The sequence below is a fragment of the Peromyscus maniculatus genome, chromosome 15 (genome assembly GCF_049852395.1).
Source record: "Peromyscus maniculatus bairdii isolate BWxNUB_F1_BW_parent chromosome 15, HU_Pman_BW_mat_3.1, whole genome shotgun sequence".
NCBI lineage: Eukaryota > Metazoa > Chordata > Mammalia > Rodentia > Cricetidae > Peromyscus > Peromyscus maniculatus.
The window spans coordinates 82,007,743-82,022,306 of NC_134866.1; the positions used below are offsets into that span (position 1 = coordinate 82,007,743).

The 14,564-nt window shown below is 39.5% G+C and overlaps 1 long non-coding RNA gene across 1 annotated transcript in view; it reads right to left on the bottom strand.

Annotated features, from left to right (window-relative positions):
* The window catches only part of LOC121822838 (uncharacterized), a 144,311-nt gene extending 130,425 nt beyond the window's left edge, over positions 1-13,886 (bottom strand). The window contains exon 1 of the long non-coding RNA XR_013044840.1: positions 1,457-13,886. This is a non-coding gene — a long non-coding RNA (uncharacterized LOC121822838). The remainder of the gene's footprint in view (positions 1-1,456) is intronic.
* Between the last annotated feature and the right edge of the window lie 678 nt (positions 13,887-14,564).

Sequence of the window (14,564 nt, forward strand, 5' to 3'; positions counted from 1 at the left end):
CCACGTGACTTTTCCACCAGCAGTGGTTAATCTTTTAATTTCTGAAATGTAGGATTGCATCCACTTGGACACTCAGTTAACACACCCTGCCAAGGACCTCTTCTAAGCCAGGAGAGTGACAAGGCAGTGCAACATGGGAGGCTTTGGCCTGAGTGGGGCCACCCCAGCCTTCTCTCATGCTTCCCCATTTTGCTCTGTTCCTAGGCCATGCTAGACCATGCTGCCTCTGTCTCACACCCATGGCCTGAGAGTCTCTTTCTCTATGAAGGACTGAAGACCTTACTTAGCCTTCCCTGGTCATCTGAGTGTGCAGGCACATATCCATGTTTCATCCTACGCAGTTTCATGAAGATCCTGTGAGATCTTCACCATGCCTATTCACACTTTGAGCACAGAGGTTCTTGTACCACCCATTTCCACCTACAGGCACTTCATTCTCCACCATCAGCCTCACTGAGACGGGCACTGATTTGCTCTCCATCTCCATAATTTATCTCAAGAATGTGTGAGCTGGGTGTGCTGGCACACACCTCTAATCCTAGTGCCTGAGAGAGAGGGGCAAGTGGTCTACATAGTGAGCTCCAGGCCAGCCAAGACTATAGAATAGAGTGAGACCGTCTCAAACAAAAAAGTATTGGGACTGGCATGCTGGCGCAGCAGTTATGGACACTAGCTGCTCTTCCAGAGGACCTGGGTTTGGTTCCTGGCACTCATATTAAGCAGCTCACAACTACCTGTAACTCCATCTCCAGGGGATCTGACACCTTCTTCTGACCTCCATGGGCACCTGCAAACACATGGTACATGGGCATACAGGAAGGCACTCACATATACACATAAAACAATAAAATCTTAATAATAATAATAATAAAATCTTTAAAAAAGAATATGTGTGGTCATGGAGTGTCAATCTTGATCTACAAAATCTTTTGAGATTAGCTTTTTTGCTCTCAGAATAATTCTTATCTACGTTGTTAGGCATGGCACCTATCTACTTATACTGCTAAGTAGTATTACAGGATCTGGATATACTATAGTTTAACTGTTCACATGTTGAAAGACATTTGGGTTGTTCCGAGGAATTTGGGACCATCACTAATAAAGCTATGAATACAACTGTAAATGCTTTTATATGAATCCAAGTTTTCATTTCTTCGGGATTAAGATCAATGGTTTCAGTTTTCCGGGTCATATGACAGCTACCATGTAGTTTTGTGAGGAACTAACTACCAGGCTCTTTCCAGCTTGGTATAATTTGACATTTCCATCAGCAATGTTTGAGAGATCCCTTGCTCCACATAGAAAACGCTTTCATTTGACTAAATGCCAAACTCCAATTCCTTTCGGCAGTTTCCTCCCAATACCCAGAGCAACGACAGCAGAAGAAACCCTTGCCCTCCCTGAGTCGCAAGACCTGGGCATCTGCCTCTTCCAGACACTCCCCGCCCACACTCACTTTGATTCTGCAGTCTCCTTTCATGTCTTCCCTCCTCTGAGGGCCTTCCAAGTTGCTTATCAATATCAGCTGCAATCCCTTTGTATCTTGTTCTGATCATAATCAGCTAATCCCCCCAGATGCCATGCACAGCAAGCCCCAGGGTGCTGTGCCCTGCCACCCCTTCTCATGACTCAGCGCCTTGCAGGAAGAGCCAAGCCAGCAGCCACCAGGCTCCATGCCAGCACTGGCCCCTCCCTCTTTACAGCCCCCCACCCCAAGTACAACTCTTTCTCCATTCCTGTGTTGCTAGGAAAGCACCAGAATTCTGTGGGCGGAACAGAGAATGCAGGCTCAAACTGGATGGGACCAGGAGGAGAACATGCTGAGAGGAACCTTGCTGTCCTCCAGTGAGTGGGTTCAGTCGCGATATCTGGACATAACTAACCACTTAACACTAGTTCTAGAACATCATGATATCATGCTAGTTACCAGTTGTTGAGTATTCAATGTGATTTTTAAAACACTGCACTTACTTATTTATTCATTTATTTGTATATTTTGTGGATTTGGTTCTCTTCTTCTACCATGTAGGTCCCCCAAATTTTAAAAAAGTTTTTACAGTTTCACTATGTGAGGCCTGGAGATTTTTTTAATTATTACATTTACTCATTTTTTGTTTATTTATTTAGAGTAGTCAGCTATCTCCTTTCACCATGTAGGTTCCAGGGATTGAACTCAGGTCATCAGGCTGGGTGGAACATAACTTTATCTGCTAAGTCATCTTGCCAGCCCTTGATTTGATTGATTGGTGTGATTGATTGATTGATTGATTGATTTTGAGACAGAATTTCACTATGTAGCCCTGGCTGGCCTTGAATTCTCCTAAATCCACTTGCCTCTGCCTCCCAAATGCTTGGATTGCAAGTATGTGATACCACATCTGGCAGAAGTACATTTTCCAGGCACAGAGTTTTTAAAGTCCTACGGCCACTATGACGAGGCCATTTCTACTCCTTTCTCCACAGCTTCATGACTCCTCTCACATAAGGAGTATTGTGTAGACCAAGTCTGTATAAACCTTAAGAGACCTAGACCTTGGACTCTCATCCTATTAGTTCATGCCAACATAATACCCATGCCAGTAAGGAGGTGGGGGATTCTGTCACAACAGCAGCTGTCTGGCCTGATAATAAAGTTCTTCAGTTGAGTGACAGTGCCCAGTCCATAACCAACATCCCCTGACAAGTGACAAATTCTGTGATGAAAAAAAAAAAAGACAAAAAGTTTCTGCACATTCAAAAAGTATATAAAGGAATATAGTATGTAGCAAGCTTTGAGCAAGGGATGCAGGCCAGTGTCTCTTGTCCACCTGCTCACAACCCGTGGCATACTACGAACTAGCAAGGGCACAGTGTGGCTTCATAGCATACCACAGTCCCAACATGCCTGTTGGTCACATACCATGCATGCTGGCAGTGTGCATTCCATGGGCCCCAGAACTCTGCCACCCAAGCCATTTCGCCTTCTGCAAGGACAGCTTGCTGATGGTAAATATTTCTCCAAGACAACTTCCCCTCTCGAGCTGAATGATATTTGACCTATGTGCTAGATTCTTCCCCAGTCCTCGCTGGAACCACACCTCCCTACTCCCCACACACCCAGCTGCCAAAGCCTGCTAAATATTCTACCTTGTACCAGAGAGGATTGCCTTCTAGATAACTCCTTGTCTCCTTAACTCGGGCTTGTTATGGGACCTTCTGACACGCGAGGCTGCCAAAAACAACTTCAGACTCCCACTATCAACATTCCAGGCCTCCCCAAGCCCTGGCACTCAGGGAGCCCCACCTTCTGGAACCACGCCCACCACACTCACGCCACCCCCCCCACCCCCCCAGTATCATTTGTTCCCTGCCTAGCTTGGACCCCCTCTCCCTTTTAAGCTGTTCTTCTGCTCAGGCAGGGGAGATCAGTTTGGCGATTGTTTAAGTTGTCTAGGACAGAAAGTTAGAATTTAAGAAACAGAAAATCATGCCTTTCAGGTCCGGATTCTAGAGCTAAAAGCATTCCCAGATAAGGTTCCAAGTCACTGGCTAGACAGGGCAAAGTAGTACACACCAGTAATCATCTCTTAGCACTCCGGAGGCTGAGGCAGGAGGTCCATATTTGAGGACAGCCTGGGACACAGTGAGACCTGGTTTTAAGAAAAGTTTTGTGTTTTTTTTTTTCTTTTAAAGCAAAGCAAAAAACTTTACCAGGTTCCAGGTTATAACAATCTTTTTGGCTCATCAAACCCCACTTTTATTACCAGGGACACCCCCCTTAGTGTGAATTTTCCCTCTGGATGCCTTGTTTCATATCCCCAAAGCAACAGATGTTTTCAGCTAGACATCTTCAGTTGAATATTAGAAAAATATAAATTGTAATTTATGTCTGAGGCAGAGCCCACCCATTTCCACCTCCCCGAATACTGTTTTTCTCCTGGGGTCCTCTCTTTGTAGGGTAGGGATGGTCAAACCAGGAGCCTGGGTGTTAGTCTTCATTTCTCCTCCTCAAATCCCGCATCAATTAATCTAATCTCTTACATAATTTCATATCCATCTTTTGCCCTCTATGGCCACATGATAATCTGGTTCCCAGCCTAGTGATTCTACCACAAGATTGTCTACCTTTTGGGGGATATCACAAAAGACCTCTCCATAAGCCACAACAGGATGAGAGGTTCCAGGGGATCCACTGAATCAAAAACATGTGTTTCTGAACTTCAAAGCTTAAAATGTTCTTGTACTGAGGTGTGTCCCTGCCCCTCAAAACAAGGTCTTTATTTATACAAAATTTCTTTGCTGTTAGAAGGTTAAATACTGAAGATGACGTATTCAGGTATCTTTTGTTCAACCTAAGCGTGTTAGTATCAAAAGTGCGTGTGGACAGTACATTCCTGAACCTAACTCGTGCCTTGTTTCTCTCTCCTCTCTCCCCTGTCTTCCTAAAATACTTTCTGGATATAACCATCCCTCTGCTTAAATTGGTCTGTTTTTAATCACCTAAAAGGTACATGTCTATCCAATGGCCATGTGAGAAATTTCAAGGTGTGCTCCTCCTTTCTGCTGCTTCTCTCTCTTCCTCTGTTCTGTGAAGAAGTTTTAGCAGTGTCCAAGTTTTCTAACCACTCCCTGAAGCTCTCTGTATCCTTTGCTGACACACGTGCCTCTCTTGGCCTGGAATGACCTTTCCACGGATGGTTACCTTGATTTGTAGTTTGTAAGTATCAATCATGGGAGAGTATACAATGTAACAGTTTAAGGACAAATTTAGAAGCAAAGAGAAGCAAAACTTGACCTGTGGTAACTTGACCTGTAGGGACAGCGACTAAAATTAGAGAGTAATGCTTGGGTTTTTGTATACTGTCAAGGAATCCATTGGGTATGTTCATTAAAACTTGCTTATGTTTTTGAAATATTTGGCAGGTTAAAAAAAAAACAGTATCATAAGATCATTAGTCCAGTAAGATTGCGCTAATGAAATACTATATATGAAATACTATATATATTCCATGTCCACTACATCTGAAATGTTTATAAGCATCAGGAACTTTACTGTATCAGCCTGCTAGAGTGTCTAATGAGGGTCTGTGTCCTGAATAGCCATGACTTTTCTTTCAGGAAAATGTTTCACATGAGAGCCGGAAAGGGACTCAGAGCATTCTTTACAAGGACAGGAATCCTGCTCATGAAGATGCCACCCCCATTAGCTAATTAGTGCCATCAGCTCCTAACAATAATTAGGATGAGAATTTCAACATATGAACTTGGAAGGAATACAAATATCCAGTTCATAGCAGTCATCAAGCATCTTGCTAATTTTGACCTCCATGTCTACTATATCTTTTCATTCACGGTCAAGAGAACTCTTTGTGAGCTGAAGGGGTGGGATTTCTGTCTCTCTCAAGTGTCTTCCAAGTGCATTTCTTTTTTGAGACAGGGTTTCTCTGTGTAGCTTTGGAGCCTTTCCTGGAACTAACTCTGTAGCCCAGGCTGGCCTCAAACTCACAGAGATCTGCCTGCCTCTGCCTCCCGAGTGCTGGGATTAAAGGTGTGTGCCACCACCGCCTGGCCAGCATTTCCTAATATTCTTGAAAGCAGTGCTTCCTTTCCTAATTTCTTGCATTGTTCCATACTTTTTCTTTGTTTTTTTTTTTTAAAGTGCTGACTTCCTATGTGTAGACGAGAAATTAGCTAACTTTTCACTCCCCTCTTCCTTAGTAGCAACAGCACTAACACAAGCATTAACTCATATTCCTAGAATTTTCCCATGCCAGGGGCTTGTGTGAATTTAATCCTCATAGGAACCACGTGTAGCAACTTTTCATAGCTGTCTTGTATGTAAGACAGTAGAAGTTCCAGGGAGTATAGAAAACTTAGGAAGGCAATTCACCTAGAAAATTGTAAAACAGAACTGAAATCCAAATTATCACCCCAAACGTTGATCTGCTGCACTCCATTGGCTCCCCTACCACCAATTATCTCATTTCTAATGATAATGGAACTGTGGGTAAACCTGCCGATGAATTTTTGAATAAATAATATTTTAGATTAAAAAACAATTTTGTAATTAGTATAGAAAGTTTGGAAAATGCAGGAAAGCACAAAAAAGAGACTTTTTATATTCTCTACATCAAACTTCCATCGTATTCTTCACATTAAACTGATCAAGATAAACTTATTTTTAATAATGAGTTTTTCAATGTAATAGAGCTGCTAAAATATTTTCCCATGCCATTAAATTATATCTATACAAGGTTATTTTTGTAGTTATGTAATAAGTCATTATGTGGATATATAAACAAATTAATTTCATTAATTCTATATTGTTGGATATTTAGGTTAAATCTTTATTTCAGGTTAATGTTTTCATATTATAATTAATTCTTTAATGAACATTTTACATATGTTTGATTATTTCCTCTATATAAATGTCTGAGTTTTCAGTAGAATAGTTTAAACTGAAAGCATTTAAGCATTTAAATTTTTTTTTTTGCCAAAACAACCTTCTGAAAGAGTGTTCTAATTTTAAACCCCAACCAGTAGTTTTTAAATATGCCCTACTTCCATACACTCCCAGTAAACTCAGGGCCACTGCTATTTTTATTTCAAGTTGTTTTCTTTTCCTTTTAATGGTTCTCATTGACTTCATTTAAAACCATAAGTAAAGCAATCTCTGCTTCCTCCCTTGGAGGAACAGTGATTGACAGACATCTGCACACCTACTCCTGTAACTCACCAAAAACTGGGCAAAGTGTATAAAATGCCTGTTTCCCAGCACTGGACAATGAGCAGTAGATCTATGATCTCTGGAAGCAATTTCCTAACCTTAGGGCAGGAAGGGGCACCCATGAAGAGCTTGGCAGTCTTCCCAAATTGAGGAGACATGGGGGCCCAGAAAGGCTGAGGCAGCAGTAAATTGCTGGGCAGTGTTCCAGAGAGTGGAAGAAATCGGCAGTCTACACAGGAATCTCCAGATGAAACCCAAATTACAGATGTTTAGGTGAACTCCACAAATCCAAGCAAGGAACAGCTTTAGGGGCTCTCCCTTCTCAGGCCCACCAAACTCAAACACCAAGATTCACTCATGTGGCTACTCAGAGGAGGACTTCATTTCAATAGGCATGCAACAGAGATGCCAGAAAAGCCCAGCATTTGTGGTATAAGTCAAATAGCCCTGTGATAAGGCTGCTGTCCAGCTGCCCCAACAAAGATCAAACTTGTGTGGACAAGTAAAGTGCATACCTGCCTGCCCAAAGAAACATCAGAGTGGGAAGGAAAAACACCAAGATCCAAACATTTAACATACAACATACCCAGTATCTAATAGCTAATTAAAAAAAAAAAGCTACATACACCAAGGGGTACCACCTTGCCCCTAATCATGAGAAAACCCAGTCAATCAAAATAGTCCTCAGAGGCACAGAAGTGGCTCAGATGTGGAATTAGCAGAATTTCAAAGACTAATGTCTATGCTCAATAATCTACACGAAAGAAGGCATAATGAAGTTAAAATATATTCTACAGTTATGTAGACATCCTGAAAATCAAAATTACATATCTGAAGTCAAAAGATATTTAATGGGACTTAACAACAGATTAGACATTGTAGAATGAAAGATCAGTAAACTAGAAGACATTTTATCCTAAATTAAACCCAGGTGAGACTGACTTATACAAAAAGAACAGGACTACAATAACATGTCAGACAAGCATTTTAACATATATGGAGCCCCAGATTGAGACCTAAGAAAGGAAGATGTGGGGTGCAGGAGGCATTTAAAGAAGAATGGAGGTATCCCAAAGTCTACTTTAAAAAAATAAATAAAACTAATACATTTTTAGAAAGAGTGAAAAGCAAAGCTGTATAAACTAAAACTAGAGCACATCCTCCAAATGGCTCCAAATGACCATCACCTGCAGCTTTCATGCTATTGTGTGTTTACTGCCCTCATTAAAAAAAAATGCTGGCTCCTTGATATAGCAGAGATAATAACAATGACTTTTGAACTCAAGCTGTGGGAGGCCAGCTTCCACCTTTTAAAAGGGTCCCTATGAGGAGGAGAAAGGGATAAGAAATTTTTAGATAGAAAGATAGCGATGAGGAAAAAGACAGAAACACAGGATAGGACCTTCGGGAGGACCTGGATCAAAATCCATCTGCCCCTTCTGCCTCTTCAAATGGGGCTTTTTATAACAATGCCAAGGGCCGGGGCAAAAGACCTCCCCCTTGCTAGATCAAGTACACCACACAGCCAAGTGTAGACCCTTCCAAACACCTGTAACCATGCCTGTGGTCCAATCATTCCCTTGTGCAGCCCTGCTGGGTAAAGCAAGCTCAGATTCTCTGACCCTGAGTAAGTTCTCTGTGGGTCTCTATAGCAAAATCAAAGGCAATACTTTTTCTTGCTCTGTGGGAACCCAGCTATGTGTCATACACAGAGCACCAACTGGCAGGCCAGCACAGATGTGCCATTGTGGAAGCAGACTCTCCTGCATCATGAGAACCATCAGATGCCTGGAGCCCCACTTAAGTTCTTGACAGAAACCTAACAGCAGGACCACCTTGGTAGTTACTCCTAGATTTCAACCCATAGAGACCATGAGAGGCATCATAAGTCACCTTACTTGTGAGGTAATAGTTTGCACAGCAATAATAAGTTATATTCCTACTTGCTAACAAAAAATTAAGTATAAAAAGTTGTTTTTAAAAAGCCTCTCTGTAATAGCAATGAAATAGCCTGCAATAATTAGAGATCAAAATTACAAAATGTTAATGAAATTAGAGTATTATTAAGTAAATTGGTGTAGATTTATAAATGGAAATATCTATCATGTTCCAAAATTGGAAGATATAACGTTAAAATATCACTTCTGACCAGATTAATTTATAGACTTGGTTGTGATTTCAATCAAAATTCTACCAATCCTTTAATAAGAAAAATAGATCCGTGATTGGAACCCTGAAGAAGGGAGAAATACCCTGCAAAGGAGCCAGAGAATGTTTTTGGTGGTAAGCAGCATTTTCTGTATCTTGACTCTGGTGATAATTTCATGGAGAAATGCAAGAGGTAAAATTCATCAGTGAACTATATGTAATCAATAAGAATGATTTCAAAAAAAAATGTGTAAACCAAAAATATCCCCCTGCCTCTAGCACCCATTTCCTACTCATTCCTACATTATCAAACATTGTATATTCATCTACATACACTTTATGCATATGTAAATATGTAAATATATTCTCATATGGAATGTGTTTCCCTTAAAAAATTGTCAGCATGGAACACACACTCCTATACATCTTGGTGTTTTCATCATTCAATATATTCTGAAGACCATTGTCTGCCAGTCTATGAAGAACACCTCATAACTGGCTGATTATCTTCTCTGTGTCCTGTTAATTGATTCATGTCCCTTGCCCCACCATGAATAGCCATGTACACATGCAAAGCTGTATCTACCCAGAGACTATTCTTCCAAAAGTGAACTGTAAATTTGATGAGTACAGCAAATTTCCTGTCATGTGAACGCTACAGATTGGTGCTACTATAAGCGATTCTTTTTTGGTTTTGGCAATATATTGGATGGATTATAAGGTCTTATTTACTTGAATCTATGTTTCTCTAATTGTAAGAGAATCTGTCATAGTTCCCAAGGTAATTTTTATTTTCATTTCTGTAACCTGTTTTAAACTTTTGACTGATTTTTCTATTACATTCTAAAATACATATGTGTAGCTTTTTCTATATAAGCAAATTATTTGTACATAAGTAATTAATTACAAATACTTCTTTAATATGTTTGTCATTTGTACTTTTGCATGTTTGTGTTTGTGTGTGTGTGTGTGGTACGCATGTGTGGCTGCACATGTGTGTGCAATTGTACAACTGTGCTCACACACGTGGAGGCTATCGATAGATGTTGGGTGTCTTCGTTAATCACTCCCCCACTTTATACATTGAGGCAAGGTCTCTCCTTGAACCCAGAGCTTGCTCAGCTAATCTAGGTAGCCAGACTTCTCCAGGGATCCCCTGCTGTGGATATCACTCTATATAAATAAAACACTGATGGCCAGTGACTAGGCAGGAAGTATAGGTGGGACAAGGAGAGAGGAGAATTGGGGAAACAGGAAGGAGGAGGAGGAGGGACACTGCAGTCACCGCCAGGATAAGCAACATGTAAAGATGCCGGTAAGCCACAAGTGACGTGGCAAGGTATAGATTTCTAGAAATGGGTTAATTTAAGATATAAGAACAGTTAGCAAGAAGCCTGCCATGGCCATACAGTTTATAAGTAATATAAATGTCTGAGTGATTATTTTATACGTGGATTGTGGGACTGCGGGGCTTAGTAGAACCTGGAGAGAAGCCCTCCAGCAACAATCCCCTGTCTCTGTCTCCTGGGCACTGAGATTACAATAGCTGCCTTTCCACGAGTCCTGGGGTTCTGATCTCCAATTCTCAAGCTTACACAGCAAGTGCCTGACCCATCAATCCATCTCCCTGGCCCTATTTTGTCATTTGCCTTTTGATTCTGATTACAAGTTGAACTGAATCATTTTCAAATTTATCATACTTTTCTTTTTTTCATTTTATTTTTTATGTGTATGAATGTTTTGCTGGAAGAGTGTATCTGATCCCCTGGAACTGGAGCTGCAGACAGTTGTGAGCCAGCAGTGTGGGGGCTGGAAATCAAACCCAGGTCCTCTGGAAAAGCAGCCAGTGTTTGTAACTGCTGAGCCACCTCCCCAGCCCTCACCATACTTTTCTTTTGTGGCTTTTAAGTTTGTTGTTAGGTTTACAACTTTCCATCTTGTGATAATTTTAAATATATATCCAGGACTACACTGAGAGATCCTGTTTCTAAATAAATAAATAAATAAATAAATAAATAATAAACAGAAGATTCCAAGGTTTTCTAAGATATTTTTATGATCTTGCTTTCTACACGTAAGTCCTTAATCAACCAAGAATATATTTTTGGTAAACCATGTAAAATTATCCATTTTCTCCCTGATATCTAATTATTCCAGCACTATTGACTAAATAACCTATCTTTCTCCACAGATCTGAAGTGTTACCTGAATCACATATGTCCCTAGATCCATTCCCATGTTGATTTAGATCTATGTCCAGACTTTCTATTTGTTCTACTGAACTTGTTGCCTATTTAAGAAGAACACCAGGTTGTTTTAATTACTACAGCTTTATCACAAGCACTAATAGTCTGAGAGGCGGTTTTCTCTATTGAAATTTTTCCTAGCTCTTTGTTTCTGGATAAAGTACTTGACCAACATTCATTTGAATTCTGGAACCACCTTGAGTGGCTCCACAGTGAGTATGTCCTTTTCATGTTATTATTGAGATAATATAAAAATGTATTGACTACAGGAAACCAACATTTCTGATTTTCATTGTCACTATCCAAAGTCAGTTACAGAATGCTTTTTATTTGAGAAAGTGTGCTGGTCTCCAAATCTTTTACTGACATTTATATTTTTTCATATAAATCTTGCATATTTCCTTTCCTGTCGTCTTAATCCAATTACACAGGCTAGACTCAGAATTTGCTAATAAAAGAGCATGACAGAGGAAGTCGGCTCCCTGTTTATTTTAATAGAAAAGTTTCCATTTCCTGTTAAGAATCATACTGACTTTGTGCATAGCTATTTGCCTAATATCCATTGCGAGACTTCAAAACTCTAGAATGAAAATCAAATGTTATTAAAAGCCTCCTAGAGGTGATAATACTTTTATTTTACCTATGATGAAGCAAATTTTCATAACACAATTTTGCAATAATAAATAATTTCACATTTCTAGGATAAACTCTGCCATTCTGCATTACTTTTTCAATTTGTTACTGGATTCTGGTTGTTATTTCCTTGGGTTAAGCTGTCAGCATCCAAAAGTGAAAAAGACAGCCAGAGGGTTTTGTTCAGTTTCTGTTAGATTTTGAAATCAGTGCTATATTTGTAATATAAACTGTGTTATAAGCTTGGTTGTTTCTGTGTGGTCAAAAGGAGTTACTCTGTATCACTGTTCTCTATCCTTATGGCTCTGGTAATTCCAGGTCAACTAGTTGAGCCTATTGTATTTTGAGAGGGTATACATCTTAGATTTTTCTTCCATTAATTTTTGTATGGTAATTAGGAAGGTAGCATATCTTTCTATCAAATTTAGCATTACATCTAGTTTTTTTCAATGTATTTCTTAAATGTGAACACCAAATGCCTTGTAAATCTTTTATTTCTGTAAATGCAGCTATTTATTATATTGTGATTCCTTGTTTTACATTTTAATTTCTTCCCTTTATTCTTAGTCAGGTCAGCTGAATTATCTCTCAATGTTTACCCAAAGACGGCAGCTGTTGGAATCACTACTTGTTATTTATTAATATTTGTTTATACTTTTGAGTTTTGCTTTCTTGGTTTGGTTTACTTTTACCTTTTTAACTTTGTAAATAAGATCATTTTAAACAGCCAGTTTTATATTTGATTCATTACCTGAATTTTTCCTTAGAAATGTCTGATGTTTTGTCTTTATTGCCACTGTTATTTTCTAGGTAGCAGTTCCAATGCCCTCTTCAGCTTAAAATTTCTTTTAAAGAGGCTTTAAATTTCTTTTCATGGGCTATTCTGTTAAATTTTGTTTTATGCATCTAATTTCTGCTGCCATAAGAATGCATTTGTGAGAATTATTTCTACTTTTTGCAATGTATTTTGTCAGCTCTTAGAGATGTTCCATATATACAAAAGGGTAAGTCCATCTCCAATTTCTGTGATAGAGGGGTGTGGGGTTGGTTTGTTTGTTTTGTTTTTGCCTTTGTTTTATTTTTTTAACTTGTTTCCTGCAATTGGACACAAGACCTTTCCCATGCTAAGCAAGCACTCTACCACTGACCTAGATCCCCAGGTTTCTTTTCACTTTTTATTTTAACACACTCTCCATAACGTGCCAAGGCGAGCCTTGAACTTTTAATGTTCCTACCTCTGTCTTCAGAACAGCTGGATTACATCCAGCACCACTAGCTGCATCTAAAAAGAGTATTTTAAACCCAGGCATGGGGGTGCACACCTCTAATCTCAGTGCTCAGAAGGTGGAGGAAGTGAAATAGGAAAACCAAGCTACAGAGTGAGCTGGAGGGCAGCCTGTGTTACACGACTGTCTTAACCCTCTAAATAACTATAATTAAGAACAAACAAATGAATGTTGTCTCATACACACATACACAGGCACATAGACATGCACATATAATTTAGGTCAATAATGTTATCTAGGTTTCTTTTCTTTGCTTATAATCTTCCATAAACAACTTCTTGTCTCCCTTGGTATTATTCCATTTTCTGTTTAATAACAGAGTATCTGATACCAAGTACTTTAGAAGGGAAGACATTCCTTCAGCTTACAGGTTTGGAGGGCAGCTGTCTAGGATCAGATGACACCATCTGTCCATTATCTGAGCATCCTTCCTACTGCATCACAACATGGCAAAGAAGCAGAAAGGGAAATAGCCATATTCAGAAGAGACCAAGTGATGCCTCACTGCCTAACAAGCCTTCTGTGGTACTTCCTATGAGTATGAAGACATACTCCTGTGAGAATCTCTTCCCATTGGCAGTGCTCTCAAGCTCTAAGTACCTTCCACTAGATCCTACTTCTTAAATATAAACCTCTCCATACCACAACATAGTGAAAATGCCTCTATTACCAAAAGTGACCTGCAGATTCGATGCATCCTTCATCAAGATTCCAATGGCATTGTTCACATAACTAGTAGAAAACAGTCTTAATATTCACATGAAGGTGCAAAAGTTCACAAATAGCCAAGGCTATCCTGAACACAAAGAGCAATGCTAGAGGCATCATAATGTCTGATTTCAATTTTTAATTTTAGCATGACATTAGTTTTATATATATATAGATATATAGATATAGATATATAGATATATAGATATAAATAGCGAATCTAGAAGTAATCCCACACCACTATAGCCACCTGATTTTTGACAAAGGTGTTGTCTTAGTATTCTATTGCTGTAAAGAGACACCATGACCATGACAACTCTTATAAAAAAAGAAAGCATTTAATTGGGGCATGCTTACAGTTCAGAGGTTTAGTCTATTGTCATCATGGTGGGAAGCACAGTGGTATACAGGCAGACATGGTGCTGGAGAGGTAGCCGAGAGTTCTACATCCAGATCCACAGGCATCAGGAAGAGAGAGACACTGGACCTGGCTTGGACATTTGAAACCCCAAAGCCCACCCCCAGTAACACAATTCCTCCAACAAGGCCACACCTCCTAATCCTGAGGACTGAATTCAAGTTGTCAAGCTAGGAAGCAAGCATCTTTACCTGCTGAGCTATTTCACCAGTCGGAAAAAAAAAAATGTAAAATGGATCAAAGATGTTAATGCAAAGCTTGAAAATCTAAAACTACCAGAGAAAAGCAAAAACAGAAGGAAAGATATCAAGACATAGATGTAAACAAGGACTTTCTGAAAAGGACTCCAGTTATAATGAAAATACTCACAAGAATTGATAGATACATAAAATTGTAAAGTTCCTTATAGCAAACAAAAT